The sequence below is a fragment of the Pipistrellus hanaki genome, assembly GCF_964339955.1.
Source record: "Pipistrellus hanaki genome assembly, chromosome: 16".
Classification (NCBI taxonomy): Eukaryota; Metazoa; Chordata; class Mammalia; order Chiroptera; family Vespertilionidae; genus Pipistrellus; species Pipistrellus hanaki.
The window spans coordinates 44672462-44688473 of record NC_140518.1 but is presented as its reverse complement, the minus strand read 5'-3'; the positions used below and the strand labels follow the sequence as shown (position 1 = coordinate 44688473).

Genomic DNA, 16012 nt, shown 5'->3' with positions numbered 1-16012 from the left:
AGGGGACAAAGGGAAGAGCCCTGGGTGGGCGCCGGGCCTTGGGTCCTAGCTCCACTGAGTCCAGCCCAGTGACCCTATGCAGTTCTGTCAATCTGGCTGAGCTTATGTGAGCATCTTGTTAAGATGTCTATAACCTTGAACTTATCCCTATGCTAAGAAGGGTGTTATGGGAAGGGACACCCAAGCATCAGTCACCACCTTCCTGACTTACCTCGGGTTGGAGGGTGGCCAGGGTTACAGGCTTCTGTTTGGGCATAAGTGGGCGACTGTGCCAATTGACCAGTCGGACTGAGGAGCTGAGCTCTCTCCGCAGGCGCGGGGTGCAGGGGCCAGGTGCGCTGTGGGTCCAGACTCCTACTGTAATTCCGGAAAACCTGAGGCTCATTTTTATTTTCAGCTCTAGCCGCCTGGACTAATGATCTTCCTGTAGGCACCCACGGATTAGCAAGAGGAGCAAGACCTGTGGCTCAGGCATCTTAGTTAGTCACCAGAGAACTGAAGCACGCAGACGAATACTGGCCATCACCGTTACTGACGGGTGGCATTCATGCAGCTGCCTCAGGCTCCTCACTCCCAAGAGCATTGCTCATGGGACGGGGGTTTGGGAGTAGGGGGTCTGGACCTAAGATCTTTGCACAGGACTTGATTTACCATAAAGCCTGGTGCATCACTTTAGCTTGTATACTTGTGTTTTTCTGTAACTAGTATTTTCTAAGTGGAAATTTGAAACTCATGCACAAAAACTTGTCAGACAATGTTAATTAAAAACCTGCTCTAGGAAGCTTTTGGTCAAGATTGTGGGCATTGAGACATTTGAAATGGTCTTTGTCATAAAGCAGTATTTCTCATTCCCCCCCCCCCCCCCGCCAATATTGCTTTTTTACAGAAAAAAGAAGTAAGTTCTCCCTAACAAAATTAATTGAAAAGATTTTGTCGGGTAGAGTTGAGGCTTGGAGGTCCACAAAACTTTGCACTAATATTTCTCCCCTTCTCAAGAGCCGATTTCACCCTCCAGGAGGCAGTTGGCATTGAGAAGTCCTGCCATAAATGAGCCGCTGGCAGCATCCAGGCGGGAGAGATATGTAAGGAGGCAAAACAGCATGAGTTTGAAATAACAAAGTTTGAAATCAGTTTCTCTCACTTGACATAAGTGTTTCTGGTCCTCAATTTCCTCACTTATAAAATGGCCTGATAGTGGCTGCTTCCTCGGTTTTCTCTGGGGAGTAAATTAGATGGTACTTATGTAGCTGTTAGTAAAATGCCTGGCATGAAGTAAGCACTAAATAAACGGTAGTCTGGAACCAAAATCTATATGAGTTATCTACTGCAACATTATACATGGCCAAACTTTGCAGTTTAAAACAGCAGAAGCATGACCTCTGGCAGTTGTTGAGCATAAATCCAGGATTAGCTTGGCTTGGCCGTGTGGTTCTGGTTTAGGGTGTCCATGAGGTCACAGTCGACTATAGCTGCCTTGGAGACATCCTGTTGGAATTGCTATTCCATATTTTATGTGACATTTCAAAACTCAGCATAACTTCCATTAAGACACTATCAAGGCCGTATTTCTTATATTACCCTGTTTCCCCAAAAATAAGACAGTGTCTTATATTAATTTTTGGTCCCAAAGATGCGCTAGGTCTTATTTTCAGGGGATGTCTTATTTTTCCATGAAGAAGAATACAGTACACATTTATTGTTAAATAAAAATAAAGGAAATTTATTACCTGTATACGGTATGATAGTTCGGTAGTTGTCAACTCAAACCAGACATACTGTGAATCCTACAGTATCAAGAATTTACTCATTTATTCAATGACAATCATGTCATCATCTTCTGGAACATCATCATAACAATCCAGTTCTTGAATTTCCTGGTGAATTTCTTGTGACTCCATTTCTTTCAGAATCAGTGGACCAAATCTCTCTTGTTTAGCAATAGCACTATCTTTCAATGAGTACTTCTTGTCAAGGTAGCCTGCTCGCAGTGCATTTGCAATGCAACTGTCAGTGATTTTCCCCCATGAATTCTTCACCCAAGTCACAACTTCTTGCAGTTTAGGTTTCACAAAGTTTCCACACTGATTTCTCTCCATTCTATTTTCAATGTACCATAGTCATTAATTTCCATGCGCAAATTGTCTTTGAATGGCTTGTTTATTGCAATATCAAAAGTGTGGAGATAGGCCGTCATTCCTATTTTTCTTTTGTGAAGAAATGTCTTCATGTCTTTAGCATGGTGAGTACTGGCTGCATCCCAGACTAGCAGACCTCTTTGGCTCCCTCACATAACAAGCTGCAGCATTAAATCGACCCACTTCCTTATAACTGCTTGTGTGGCCCAGGCTTTTTCAGTTTCAAGGATAAAAACACCCAAAACATGTCCAATCTTTTCCTTCTTGCCCTTAGAAATGATTAAAAGTGGGATTTTAGTGCCATCCAGACAAATTGCCAAAATACACGAAACACGTGCACTTTTGTAAGCAGTGGAGGGAATGTACACTAATGAGGCACCCTGCTGTTCAATTGTTTGAGATGATTGGCCTATAAACACTGCAGTTTCATCCATAGCAATCATGTTGGAAAGACTGTATTTAGAGAAGTCAGCATCATCAATAAAGGACTTGAATGCAAGTGTTCGCTTAATAACTTGAGTATCTTCCAACTGAAACAATGTTGTACCAGTAGATTTTCTTAAAGACAGTTCACTTCACTGAAGGAAATTATCCAGCCAGTGTTGTGATGCTTTGAAGTCTTCGGAGGCTATGTCAAACTGTGGTGCCATTGCAAGGGCAAATTCTTGAATCTGAGCCCTATTCACAACCAAACCCTTTGGTCTCCTGTCAACAACCCATTCACAGATCAGGTCTTCCAGCTCGGAAAATAATGGTTGCTGACCTGATCCACACTTGTGCTTTTTTGCATTTCCATTGTCCAATTGTTCAATGAGTTACCATACTCCACTCACCATTTTCGGACCAATCTGAATCTCAACATCTTCTCTTTGCAGAAAGCAGTAAGATTTTGGCCCCAAGAGTCTTCCACTATTCCTTTCTTGTACTCCACGGAGTAGCTTTTTCATTTTGCACTCATTTCTAGGGGTAAAAAAAAAAAAAAAAAGGAATTGGGGTATCAAGGTGGGGGGAGGGGGATCACTTAAAATGACACAGGGGGGATCAGAGGGGGAAATCAAAATGGCACAGGAGAATCAGAGGGGGTATTACCATTTTAGTAACCCCTTTTGATCCTACTGTGTCATTTTGATTGCCCCCTTTGATCCTCCTGTGTCATTTTAAGTGATCCCCCTCTTCCCACCCCTGTGCCACTGAACACCTTCACCAGACATCCCCCCAATCCCTTTATCAGACATTTACCCGCTGGGGCCTGCCTGGGGACTGTCACTGGGCTTGCTGGGGCCTGGATCTGGACTGGAGCAGGGTCTGCCACTGACTGAGAACCTTCAGTCATCATGAGGGCGGCCGCTAGCATCAGGTAGTGTCACCAGAGACAGACCAGCACTCACCACCTTCACCGTGTCCTGTCTGCTCTAATCCTCCTGTTCTTCTACACACATCTGCGAAAGTCTCCTCCTCTTTCCCGCCCCGCACTCACTGCTCACTCTGACCTCTGCTCCGCCTCGACACAGCAGTGAAGTCAGGACTCCGCGTAACATCACTGGTTGCTAGACGCCAGTCGGGGCGGCCCTAGCAACCAGTTTACAGTACATTAATTTTCATTCTGAGACAGAGCCTGGGGGGGGGGGGCTTATTTTCAGGGGGATGCCTTATATTTCACTCAGAAGGAAATCTGTAAGTAGGTCTTATTTTCGGAGGATGTTTTATTTTCGAGGAAACATGGTACATTATGTTCAATCCTGTTTTGGAGGGAATTGCTGGACAATTCCATATAAGAAATACCTGTGATTTCTGAACTTATTGGTTTATTTGTCACTTAAAGATTATCTACAATATGGAATAATCAGATTCCATTTTCACAATGGAATAAATAAATGTAGGAAGATTGTATAATATATATGCTCATTAGTTTCAGGTCTGGCTTTACCAGCTATTCCTGTCCTATTCCCTTTCTATTCTCTCTTTCTTCTCAGTTTTTATTTTCTATGTTCTTATAGAATTCCTTAAAACCATTTGGGAGCAAGCAATATATAAGTTAACAAAACAGTTAGCAAGACAATATATAAGTTAACAAAAACAGTTAACAAGAACATATTTTATGTTCTTATACACATATAAAAACGTAAAATATAGATGACCTAAGAATATATTTTAAATATATTCTAGAAATGCTTAGATTTAATAGAAATAAAAACAATGCTATTTACAATAGGGTAGAAATATGAAATGAGTAAATTTTATACAATATGTGCAACATTTCTACATTAAAAATGACAAAATACTACTGAGATAAAATAAAGGAAACATGGACTAGAAGACTTGAGATTATTAAGGTGGCAATGATCCCAAAACTCCACACAATTCCAGTCAAAATGACATCAGGCATTTCTGGCAGAAATTGACATGCTGATTTTAATTTTATATTAAAATGTAGAGGACCTAGAATAGACAAAAAGAATTGTGAAAAATAGTAAAGTTGGAAGACATACACTGCTGGTTTCAACATCCTATGTAATAAAAGCCTAATATGCAAATCAACTGAATGGCAGAAGGATCAGTGGGACGACTGGTTGCTATGACACACACTGACCAACAGGGGGCAGATGCTCAACACAGGAGTTGCCCTTTTGTGGTCAGTGGGCTCCCCCAGGGGGAGCTCAGCTCAGCCAGAAGCCAGGCTCAGGGATAGCAAGTGCAAAGGCAGTGGTGGGAGCCTCTCCCACCTCTAAGCAGCGCTATGGATCAGCGAGTCGAGAATGCCACATGCCAGGTAAGGAACAGTGAGGAGGCGAGTGGTAAGGAGTGAGGGGACCTGGACTGAGAGAGGGTATAGGCCAGGCTGAGGGACTGTCCCCCCACCCCACCCCCACCCAGTGCACGAATATTATGCACTGGGTCTCCAGTTTACTATAAAATCTATAGTAATCGAGGTAGTGTGGTTTTGGTACAAGGGAGAAATATGGGTTGGTGAAACAGAATAGAGCAGTGTTTTTCAACCGCTGTTCCGCGGCACACTAGTGTGCTGCGAGATGTTGCCTGGTGTGCCGTAGGTGCAGACAAGACAAGAATTTTATAATTTTTTACTATTTTGTTTACTTAATATTTCATAATAAAGTAATTATAAAATACTTTCTTTGTGTTTATTTGATTCCTATTCAAGAGAATTACTTTATATATAGTCAATGTAGGCACAGAGTTAAATTTTTTAACATTTTCTAATGGTGGTGTGCCTCGTGATTTTTTTCATGAAACAAGTGTGCCTTTGCCCAAAAAAGGTTGAAAAACACTGGAATAGAGTCCAGGAATAGACCCAAAGATGCCTAATGATTTTAGTAAAATTACCAATATATTTCATTGGGAAAAGATAACCTTTTCAATAAATGGTGCTGGAACAAGTAGCTAGCTATCTATATGCCAGTAAATAGGTAGATTGTTAGACAAATGAATATGTGTCAACCCTTACTTCAAGTACACTTAAAAAGGAACTCAAAATGAAAGAGCTAAAACTTCAGAAAAAAATAGGAGAATATCTTTGTGGGGGAAAAAATACATAAGAAAATGCACATATAAGCTGGACTTCACCATTTAAAACCTTTGCTCTTCAAGACACTATTAGAAAATAGGAAGGCAAACCACAGGCTAGCTTTTTTAGCTCAATTTGGACATTCAGGCGTTTCTGAGAGGAATGTAAAATGCTATAGCTGGCTTTGAAAAAGAGTCCGTTTCTTATAAAGTTAAACATATACTTATCAGTCCAGCAATACCTCTCCTAGTAATCTTCCCAGAAGAAAAACAAACAAACAAACAAACAAACAAACAAAAAACATATCTACACATAAATCCATGAATGTCCAAAACAGCTTTATTTATAATAGCCCAAAGCTGGAAATAGCCAAATGGCTCACCCACTGGTGAATGGATGAACAAAGTGAGAGAATGATACCCACTTTCAAACTTTAGAGTAGGACAAGTCTGAGATGCATTCCACACCATTCCCCTGAGGTCCGCAGTGGGACAAAGCCCCAATTGCATAGAAGCCCAGATAAAGCATGTGCACTTAGACTCTTACCTCATGATCTAGGGAAATTCAGCCCAAGACAGTTCTACTTGGTAGGGAGCTACGATTTGGTTTCAAAGCTGTTTTCATCACTAACTATCCTTAATGGAAATTTTGTGGTTAGGATTCTCCAAAAACTTTTCCTATTCTGATTTTATTTACTAGAGTCCTGGTGCACAAAATTCATGCAAGGGGCTCAGCCCTTGCAGCCCCTCACAGCCCTGGTTTTGTCCAGAAGGTTGTCTGGAAGGTCATTTGGCTGTCCGGTCTAATTCTCATACTAGCTCTTTATTATATAAGATTTTATTTTTATTTCTAGCTACAGTTGCCATTCAATATTATTCTATATTATAATGGATGCTGGATTTTGTGAAACACTTTTCCTGAATCTATTCATATGATCATATGATTTTTATCCTTCATTTTTTGAAGCTTTTTGAATCTTGATTTATTTTTGTATTTTTTCAAGTCAAAATTGTATGAATTACCCATTATTTAGATACCAAAATTAAAAGGGCAAGCAAATGATGTATAGATGATCTGTTTTTTTTAAAAAAAAAAATCTGAACAGAATTTATCATACAAGCTTGTTAAAGAGAATGGTAAAAACTGAATGTTCTGTATTATGGAATCAGAACATCAAGTTATACTTCAGTAGTCAGTAACTCTTCTAACTATATAATTCTTCAATAAAACAAATCCAGTTATGCAGAAACAAGAATAAAGAATGTCCCTTTCTGAACCTCCATGCCTCCATTTGATAAGACTGATTTCATATCTAGCTTATTTATAACATTCAGTTCAGTTCTCCCACTGCAAATAATACATGTGGTCATTAATGGTGGTTGGTGAGGTGAAATTAATTTCTCTTAGGATAGTTCAACATAACCCAAATATTAAAAAGCTATTAAAGATTCATGGAGATACTGTAAGCCACTACCTAGGAAACATAATTCATCTATGTGCATAATAGTTTTAAACATACTAGAGGCCCGGTGCACAAAATGCCTCTAGTATGTTATGCATCCTCTCCAATCTGGGACCCCTCGAGAGATGTCCGACTGCCTATTTAGGCCTGGTCCTAGCCTAAATAGGCAGTCGGACATCCCTCTAACAATCCAGGACTGCTGTGTCCCAACTGTTCTCCTGCCTGCCTTCAAAATTGCCTTTAACCACTTCTGCCTACCAGCCTGATCACCCCCTAACCACTCCCATGTCAGCCTGATTAATGTCTAACCAGTTTGCCCCAACTTCCCTTTTCTGCTGGCCTGGTCACCCCTAACTGCCCTTCCCTGCAGGGTTGATCGCCTCAAACTATCCTCCCTTGCAGGCCTGGTCCCTCTCAACTGCCGTCCTTTACAGGCCTGGTGCCTCCCAACTGCCCTCCCCTGCTTGTGGTGGCCATCTTGTGTCCACATAGGGGCAGGATCTTTGACCACATGAGGGCAGCCATCTTGTGTGTTGGAGTGATTGTCAATCTGCATATTACTCTTTTTATTAGATAGGATAGAGGCCTGGTACATGAGTGGGGGTTAGCTGGTTTGCCCTGAAGAGCATACTGTATCAGGATAGAGGTTCCCTTGGGGCATGGGGTGGCCTGAGCAAGGGGCCTGTGTTGGGTTGCAGGCCAGCCACGCCCCCTGGCAACCCAAGCAGAGGCCCTGGTGTCTGGAATTTATTTACCTTCTACAATTGAAACTTTGTAGCCTTCAGTAGAGGCCATGATGTGCAGAAATCTTTGCTTCCTCCATTGCCAGGGGAAACCCTAACCTCCCGCTCTTTCCAGCTCCATGGCTATCGCCATTTCTGTTTGGATTTGTTTACCTTCTATAATTGAAAATTTGTAGTCTTGAGTGGAGGCTTAGGCCAGGAAAGGCAGGCGGAAAGCTTGGCTTCCTCCATTGCCTGGGAAACCAAGCCTCCCTTCTGCTCTCTGTGGCTGTAGCCATCTTGGTTGGGTTTATTTGCATATTCACTCTGGTTGGCTGGTAGGCTTGGCTGGTGGGTGTGCCTGGTGGGCATGTCTAGTGGGTGTAGTGGAGTGATAGTTAATTTGCATAGGATTTTTAAACATAAAATCACAGTCAAAAACAATGATAATGTTGCACACTCTGTGTTTGTTCATGTAGTATATTCCTATGACTTGTTTGGAGTTTTAATACCATGTAAACACCACACTTCTAATAAAGTACACAAATCCATCCAATTCTTTTTTTAAAAAAATCTAAACATCTTTTTAGACCTTGAATTTGAAATTTAAGGACTTTGTGTTTTAAATACTGGGAAGATTAGGTGTGAAACACAGTAAACACATCTTGTAAGCAGGACTGGGCATACTTTTGTAAGAACCCTCAGAACAAGTCAACATTACAAACTGAGAGTGACACATTTATTATTTGGCCAAACAAAATTTAAATGACTTTCCAGGAGTCAAATGTACCCAAAAAGATACACAAGAAATGAGTATAACTGTGGCAGCTAAAGAAATCTACTACTCTGTAATAAATTGCTGTACACTTTGATAGTACACTATGATTTGTTTTCTTCCAACCATCATGGAGCACAATAAGTGAAACTCCAGACTATCTTGCTAGAATAGGATACATGTTGACCTATGAGAAATAGGGTTTTCTATTGAAGAAAAAGAGCCATACAAATCAAATTAATTGACTTCCAATGGTTTACTTCCCAGGGTGAATCGGTGAGATTAATTTAAGCCCAATTTAATTTAGGCAGTTTTTCAACCATAAGAATATGATCATACTTAAGTCATATTAATAATTAAACCAACATATAAATAATTAGCAATATTCTATGTAATATGAAAAGTTTTAACAACTTGTTCTCTATTTTATATTCAGTTAATGTGTTGCTTGGTTTAAAAAAAAAAAAAAGCTCAACTTTATTTTACAATGTACTTTGCATTTTCAAGTGTGTTCTGTAATTATCTCATCAAAGCAGGTACAGTTTTCTGGATTCTAAAAGCCAAACTCTGTTATCTGTTTAAATTCATAACTACCTCTGCCATCCAGATGCAGGTAGTACTCATGGTATTTCCAAAGTCCCTTCCTGTGTGACAGAATAAAGGGGATGCCAGCCTCTGGACAATGATTGCAGATGGAGCCTCCATGTCCCCACTCCCCGAGTGTGTGCACTCATCCAAAACGACAAACTGGGATTTATGATGAAATAATCTTGCCACAGCCATTCTTTACTTCTCTCCACCGCTGAGTACATCCATCCAATCCTGAACACCATCTCAGCCTCCTTTGCATTCAAGGATATACTCCAACTGGACATTATCTAGGTATTCCTTCTGTATTAGGGCAGATGTCTCCTTCCTTTTCTGGTCTCACTTGGTCTCAAAGTGTTCCATGGGTCATTTAAGGTCTCTGAGGAACATAAAATAACTTTGCTCTTTCAGCTTTAGGTAGATGTCCTTCAAAAAGAGGCCATAATTCACCAACAACACAGAAAAGTGAATTCTTCCCATAGCCATTTGGACCACAGATTAGAATGTTGGCACCAGATTGAATTTCAAAATTAATGTCTTGGATCAAGATATCTCCATTTGGCATTGTTAAAGAAATATGATCAACATTTTATGTTATCAGCATTGATAATTTCTCCAGTTCCAGATATCAAGGGAATGATTTATGCTCTTTCAATACCCCTTTCTTATTGCAAGATCATCATGCGTTCATATTTTCCATTATTTAAATCCTTTAGCACTTGCATTAATTCTGAAATCTAAGAGTAAAACCAGCCAATCTAGTCATTTCAAGGCCAGCCAAACTATTCAACCCAGAACTTGGGACATTCATGAAAGCACCCTTCCACTTTGGTAGTAGTCCTCCAGAAGTTCTAGAAGTGGCCAGGGTGAGACAAATCTAGGAAAGGGCAGCTGAAAACAGGCAACCAACTACCAGGGCAGGAGATTTGTCAGTTATATTATCAATAAACCCATAGGAAATCGAAACAAAATGAAATTATGTAGGCTTTCTTCAGTTTTTGGAAGACAGTGTGGATTCTCTGCTTTTCTCTTTTATTCCCATCATAAAAGGCAATTTCTTCACTATTTGTGATGAGCTGGGAATTAACATAGCTACACTCTCTTTCATACTTTTGCTCAGTTACTGTCATTTTACCAAGGAGTCTTCTCGGTCGAGTTAGGAATAACCCAGAAACAAGCAAGTAGCCCATCATGCTCGTTGGGTCCCAAGCTCCTATTGCACTCATAACTTGAAGATATACAAAACTCTCTCTAAAAATGGCTTACTAAGATTTAAATACAGATCAACTACACTGTCACAAAACTTTTCTATACCTTGTGTAAGCAGCTGGTCTGGATTAGATATTCTGGTGTCCAGATTTCCTGTTTTATAATACATGAACACTTGGAGATATTCCTCACAGAGGCATTTATAGTTAGTTTTACTGGGAAGCACAATGTGAGCTCATTTAACCCAAATTCCAAGAAGCTTTTATACAGAAAGATGTGAGGCATGGCAGCCTTAAAGTTGAATAAGTATCTCTTGAAATCTTTTCTGCTATGATCAATGAAACCACTTTCAATGAGTGTCCCATTTTGAATCATTGAAGCATCACAATATGTTTGAAACACCAGCATAACAGCAATGATTATCAAGTAACCCTTATCTTACAAAATGTTCAAAAGAGCATGATTTTCAGAATTCTTGAGAGCCTTGAGAAAAACACCTTGTACTCCATAGCTCATTCTTTTTTTCCCTTCTTTCTCGTTTTTTCCATAATGGTGGCTCTCCATTTTTCTTACTGAACAGGTGGAGAGTGAAATGCAGCTTGTGGAGCAGGCAGAGCAGCAGGAACACAGCTCTGCTAGGAAGGAGTTTCCCACCTGCTGAAGACCAGGAGTGACCCTTCATTTTTTAATGCAGAATAGAACATTAATCTATTTGTTGGTGTTGAAAAATCCTTATATCTAATGAATAAATCTCAATAGAATATGGTGTATAATTTTTAAATGTATTGCTGAATTTGTTTGACTATATCTTTATTATTTTTTTAATCATCACAAGATGATGTTTTTTAATTGATTAGAAAGAAAGGAGAGGAGGGTGGAAGAGAGAGGAACATCAATGTGAGAGAGAAACATCAATATGTTGCTTATCACTCATGCTCCAACTGGGAATGAAACTGTCAACCTAGGTATGTGCCCTGAACTGGAATTGAACCCTTGACCCTTTGGTGCACAGGATAATGCTCCAACCAACTGATCCACACTGGCCAGGGCTGTTTTCACTAATATTTTGTTGAAGATTTTTACATGTATGTTCATTAGATATATTTCTTTAAGTGTTCATCTGGTTTTGAAATCATAATGCTGTTCTTGTAAAATGAATTTGGAATCATAATGCTGTTCTTGTAAAAAGAATTCTCCTTGAACAGTAAAGAATAGATGTTAGTTTTTCTTTAATTGTTTGTTAAAATTTACCTGTGAAGCCATCTGATCCACAACTTTTGTGTTTGTTGAGAATTTTTTGATCACTGCTTTGATTTCTTTGGATGTAATTTGTCGGTTTCCATTTTCTGATTCCTCCTGATTCAGTCTCAGGAGCTTGAATGTTTTTAGAAATGTTTTTCAGATTGTTTAAGAATTTTCTTATAATTCTTTGTATTTTTGTGGTATCAGTTATTACTTCTCCTTCATTTCTGGTTTTATTTATTGGGATCCTCTCTCCCTTTTTCTATATGAGTCTGATTAAGGTTTAACAATTTTTTTTAGATCTTTTCAAAAACACTGCTCTTGGTTTCATTAATTTTTTTTTTTTTTTAGATTTTATTCATTTATTTCTGCTCTGATCTGTCCCTCCCCCTCCCCTTCTTCTACTCACTTTGGGCTTTGTATGTTGTTGTTTTCCAGTTCTTTTAGGTGAGAGGTTAGATGTGAACTTAGGATTGTTCTTATTTCTTAAGATAGGCCTGTATTGCTATGAACTTACCTTTTAGAACTGCTTTCTCTGTGTCCCATAGATTTGGGTTTGTCATGTACTCATTTCCCACTTATTTATCTATTCATTGCTTGCTTCTTGTATGTGTCCTGACTGGGAATCAAATCTACAACCTTGGCATTCTGGGACAATGCTCTAACCAATTGGTCTACTCTGCCAGGGCTCTCATGTACTCATTTTCTTTTGTCTCAAGGTATTTTTTTATTTATTTTTATTTTATTTTATTGTTAATCCACTCATTGTTTAGTAACATTTAGCCTGTATGTGTTGTGTGTTTTTCAAATTTTTCTTGTAATTGATTTCTAGATTTATACCATTGTGATCAGAGAAGATGGTTGAAATTATTTGATCTTCTTAAATTTATTGAGGCCATTTTTAAGGCCTAAATGTGGCCTATCCTGAAAAATGTTTCATGTGCATTTGAAAAATATGTATATCCTAAAGTTTTAGGGTGTAATGTTTTGGAAATATCAATTAAATCCATCTGCCCCAATGTTTCATTTAAGGCCATTTTTCCCTTGTTGATTTTTTGTCTGGAAGATTTATCCTTTGATGTCAATTGGGTATTAAAATTTCCCTATAGTGATTCCATTACTGTTAATATCTCCCTTTATGTCTATCAATTTTATATATATATATATATATATATATATATATATATATATATGTGTGTGTGTGTGTGTGTGTGTGTGTGTGTATCTGTGTGTGTTTGTGTGTGTCTGTGTGTATATATATATATATATATATATATATATATATATATATATATTATTGATTTTTTACAGAGAGGAAGAGAGAGGGATAGAGAGTTAGAAACATTGATGAGAGAGAATCATCAATCAGCTGCCTCTTGCACACCCCCTTACTGGGGATGTGCCCACAACCAAGGCACATGCCCTTGACCCGAATCAAACCTGGGACCTTTTAGTCCGCAGGCCAAGGCTCTATCCACTGAGCCAAACTGGTATCGGCATGTCTATCAATTTTTAAAAAATATTTAAGTGCTCCTAGGTTGGGTGCACAAATATTGTCAAGATTTATTTACTCTTGTTAGATAATCCCTTTATCATTTTCTATTTACATAAAATATATTTTTCCATTCCTTTATTTGTATCATTTGTTCTGAGGTGAGTCTCAGAAATAGCATATATGTGGGTCTTGTTTTCTTTTCTTTCTTTTTTTTTTTTAAATAAATCTTTATTGTTCATATTATTACAAATGTTTTTCATTTTTTTTCTCCCTCCATTGCTCCCCTCCACCAGGTTCCCACTCCACCCTCTGCCCTTTCCCCACCCCCCATTGTCCTCATCCATTGGTGCACAGTTTGTGTTCAGTCTCTTCCCACACCCCCCCACTCCCCTTTTCCCCGAGAATAGTCAGTTCACTCCCCTTCCATACCTCTGATTCTATTATATTCACCAGTTAATATTGTTTATCAGATCTTTTTTAATTCCCTTGGTTTTTAGATTCACTTGTTGATAGTTACGTATTTGTTGTTCATAATTTTTATCTTTATTTTCTTTCTCTTCTGAAAGAACCCCCTTCAGCAATTCATATAATTCTGGTTTGGCAGTGATGAACTCCTTTAGCTATTTTTTATTAGTGAAGCTCTTTATCTGGCCTTCGATTCTGAGAGATAGCTTTGCTGGGTAGATTATTTTTGGCTGTAGGTTCTTGCTATTCATCACCTTGAATATTTCTTGCATTCCCGTCTGGCTTTCATGGTTTCTGTTGAAAAATCAGCTGACAATCGTATGGGTGTTCCTTTACAGGTAACTACCTGTTTCGCTCTTGCTGCTTTAAATATTCTCTCTTTGTCTTTTGCTCTTGGAATTTTAATTATGATGTGTCTTGGTGTGGTCCTCTTTGGATTCCTTTTGTTTGGGGTTCTGTGCACTTCCTGGACTTGTAGGTCTAATTCTTTCACCAGGTGGGGGAAGTTTTCTGTCACTATTTCTTTCAGTATGTTTTCAGTATCTTGATCTCTCTCTTCTTCTGGGACCCCCATAATTTTGATGTTGGTTCACTTGAAGTTGTCCCAGAGGTTTCTTACATTATCTTCAACTTTCTGGATTCTCTTGTCTTCTTGCTTCTGTGGAGAAGTATCTTCTGGCTCTTTATGTTCTAAATGTTTGTTTTGATTCTTGCGATCTTCCATTCTGTTTTTAGTACTCTGTATAATATTTTTTATTTCAGACAGTGTATTCTTTATTTCTTGTTGATCCCTTATTATTTCTTGTTGATCCCTTATTATTTCTTGTTGATCCCTTATTATTTCTTGTTGATCTCTTATTATTTCTAGTTGATCCCTTTTCATATCCTCATAGGTCTTGTTTATTTTATCTAGAAAATTCTTGAAAAACCTTATAAGCGTGGTTTTGAATTCTATATCCAGTCACTTTTTGTTCTCCATTTCTTTTGTTTGCAATCTGTTTCCTTGTCTTGGTATTTTCGCAGCTTCCCTGATTCGGTAGCCTTAAAAGTCTCTGTGTTCAACGTGGATGGGGTGGAGTTTCAGGGTGGAGCCTACAGCCTTGGCTTCCGTCAGCCATGCCCTATGAGGCTCCTGAGTCTCAGATTTCCTCAGGGGCTTTGAGTACTCTTTGCAAGCATCCCTGAGAATAAGGTGCCCTTGAGTTTTGCGTGCTACCAAACAGTCTAGGCTCTTCCCCAATGAGCCTGGAACTGGGGTTCAGTTTAGTTGGAAGTGGGGTTGGAAGTGGGGCTCAGAGCAGTCTGGAGCTTTTGTCTCCTTCCCGCTAGGGCAATCCAGCGGCAGAGTCAACCGCCTGTTCTCTGCTCGCAAAGTGAGCGCCTCCGGGACTCCCTTTCGCCGCTCCCCTGGATTTCCCTCTTACAGCCCAGGCTACCTCTGTATGAGCCTGGGTCCCCAGGGTCTGGCCTAGACTTGGGGTTCAGTGCAGTCGGAATTTGGGCTCAGCACAGTCTGGAGCTTTTGTCTCCTTCCCACTGGGGCAATCTAGCAGCAGAGTCAACGGTCTGTCCTCTACGCGAAATGCGCGCGCCTCCGGGGGCTCTGCCTTTCGCCGCTCCCCTGAGATTCCCCCTAACAGCCCAGGCTCCCTCTGTATGAGCCTGGGTCCCAGAGTCTGGCCTAGAACTGGGGTTCAGTGCTGTTGGATCTGGGGTTCAGCACAGTCTGGAGCTTTTATATCCTTCCTGCTAGGGAATGCCATCCAGGCACTCAGCCTCCCCCTCCTCTCCGGCTCCCTCCTCTCCATGCGCACAATGTGTCTCCATACCTTAGGCTTTTACAGCTCCTCTGATTTTCCTTCTGGTTTTCTCTTTCCTTCTCGTTGTAGAATTTCCAGTCAGTCCACTTTCCTGTAGTTCTGGGTAATGTCCATTTTGTATTTTAGTTGCACTTTATTGAAATTGTTGTGTGAGGCTGCAGTTAGGTGTTACCTTTGCTGCCATCTTGGATTCTCGGGTCTTGTTTTCTTATCCATTCAGCCACCCTATGTCTTTCAATTAGAGCATTTAAGTGATTTACATCTAAACTTATTATTGATAGGTACTATTCATTACCAGCTTATTCTTCATATTTATGTTTCTTATTTTTTAAAATTTTCTTCTTATATAAGTCCATTAACATTTCTTGTAATACTAGTTTGTTGGTGATGATCTCCTTTAATTTTTTGTTGTCTGGGAAGCTATTTCTCCTTCATTTGTAAATAATAGCCTCGATGGACAGAGTAGTACAATATTAGTTGTAGGTCCTTATTGTTCATCACTTTGAATATTTCATTCCACTCCCTTCTGGCCTGAAATGTTTCTGATGAGAAATCAGCTGACAGTCTTATGGGAGC

General features: G+C 39.6%; 1 pseudogene across 1 annotated transcript; it reads right to left on the bottom strand.

Annotated features, from left to right (window-relative positions):
* Window positions 1-10427: 10427 nt before the first annotated feature.
* On the bottom strand, window positions 10428-11096 carry LOC311610777 (ATP-binding cassette sub-family D member 3-like; annotated as a pseudogene). Its single transcript has one exon. The product of its transcript is annotated as an ATP-binding cassette sub-family D member 3-like (transcript).
* Window positions 11097-16012: the final 4916 nt, after the last annotated feature.